We start from the raw sequence: 2,111 nt of genomic DNA, 5'->3' as shown, positions 1-2,111 counted from the left end.
CAGCGCTTCACTGGAGCCGGACGCTAATCTGTTATTATTATAGAAAGTTTTGAAAAATCAAATGCGTTGTTGCAAAAACTGCGACTTCAAGCAAACTGCACTTCAAAATAAAGAGTTGTTTTTTTCTTATCTATATATATATATATAAATATATATATATATATATTTTTTTTTTTTAAATCTTTGACAAAAATATTTTGCCCAAGATTTTAAAGTGTATTACTTAAAGCCGTGAATCGATTAATTTCTCTCCAGCCTCCAATCAGGATGCAGGAGAGAAACGCATCAGGTGGAAAAATAATATTAATTAAATTAATAATTTAATTTGAGCACAAAAGAAAAAGAAAAGATGAACTGCAGTTTGCAAAAAAAAAAAAAACGAGCATGTCAAAAAAAAAGATTGTTTGCAATAACAATAACAATAACAATAAAAAACACAGGACTTTCACCCGGGAGGCCGCTGTTCGTGTCCGGTGTGAACGCCAAAAAACACGAATCTGAACCACGTTTCGGGCCGAAAGACGGCGGTTTGAGTCCCGCGTGAAGCGAGATTTTACTGAAGCTAACGGAGTGTTTTGGTTACGTTAACGTTGTGAAAGAGTTTAGTCGTGTTTGTTTGTGTTTTGTGTGAAAGTGAAATGTTTTAAACGTTTCCCTCTAAACTCAGTTCAGTTGTTTGAGAGCGTACGAACGGTTGGTTTCACACACACACACACACACACACACGCACACACATTTATTAAAGCAACATTACGGCTAACCTTTATATCAAAAATACATTCGTTAATCTGGGGAACTTTACAAATGCCAGGGAAATGTTTATTTTGTCATTTATCTTTTCATCTTTAAATCTTCATTACAGTCCCTGGTGAGGCTTTCGTAGAGAGAATATGCTGAACACACACACACACACACACACACACACACACGGTATTTGTAGTTCTTCTGTGAGCGATGTGACATTTTTAAATTCCTGTTACAGCTGGTTCCGCATTGCTGGACGCTTTAATAGAAACACCCAGTTTCTGCTCTCTAACAATAAACACAACAATGACAACACCTTTTATAATACTGGTCTTTAGTTAAATGATAACCTTTTACAAAAGAAACAATTTATACCTGAGGTGAGCCTGTGAAAAAAAACAAAATATGGATCACAGGAATGTGATGAGGGCAGAAATGAGAAGAATAAAGCTCTCTCCTCTTTTTGGTCATTTTTTAAAATATGGCAATAATAATAATAATAATAATAAGCGATGTAATACATAATTTAAAACTGTATCTCCAAATTCAGAAGAAAGGGGGAAAAAATCTAAACATTTCTTAAATGAAGCTGTTTCAACCAAAACGCCCCCGAAGAGGGCGTTGGGGCGGGGTTTTACCATAGTGGCGACAGTCGGTACTGCAGGTCACATGATGCATGCAACATTGCATAAAATGGAAAACTACAAATACCTCAAAATGATACTTAAGTAAATAAGTGAATAAAGTAAATAACCCACATTTTGCCACAGAAACATGTATTTTATTAACAAATTTGTGTTTCACTGAATGAGTTTTATTAATAATGTTTCCTTTGGGATTCATCGCTCCGTTGGCCATTCCACAGAAAACTGCCTGCTGGTGATCTGGAACAATTGTGACATTGCGAGTTAATGAAGAGTGCATGAACGCACCATTAGTTCCAGTCTTTGTGAGGCTAGGAACCGTGTAAAAGCTCCTGATTGGCTCCTGACAGCCAATCAGGAGGCCCGGCTTTAAATAGATTTGAATGCAACGTACTCTCTGCACCTGTAAACTTCTGACGTTGGAAGGTAGAGAGCGAAGAAGAGGAGGGGAATTGTTTTTGATTTTTATCGCCGTAGTGAAGAAACAAATAAACTGGAAAAAGAAAAGAAAATAAAGGTAGAAGAAGTAAAAGAAATCAATCAACCCGACACACCTGTCCGTCTTTCTGTCCGTCGGAAATAAGGAAAAGAAAAGGAGTGAATCATTTAAATGTAGCTGTTGCTAAAACATATGCTTGAATAACTGCGCTCCCACACACACACACACACACACACACACACACACACATAGCAATCTATCAGCTGTGTGTTGTTGCCCCAAGC

This window comes from Cyclopterus lumpus, chromosome 23, assembly GCF_009769545.1.
Source record: "Cyclopterus lumpus isolate fCycLum1 chromosome 23, fCycLum1.pri, whole genome shotgun sequence".
In the NCBI taxonomy this organism is placed as follows: domain Eukaryota; kingdom Metazoa; phylum Chordata; class Actinopteri; order Perciformes; family Cyclopteridae; genus Cyclopterus; species Cyclopterus lumpus.
This window is presented reverse-complemented; position numbering follows the sequence as displayed.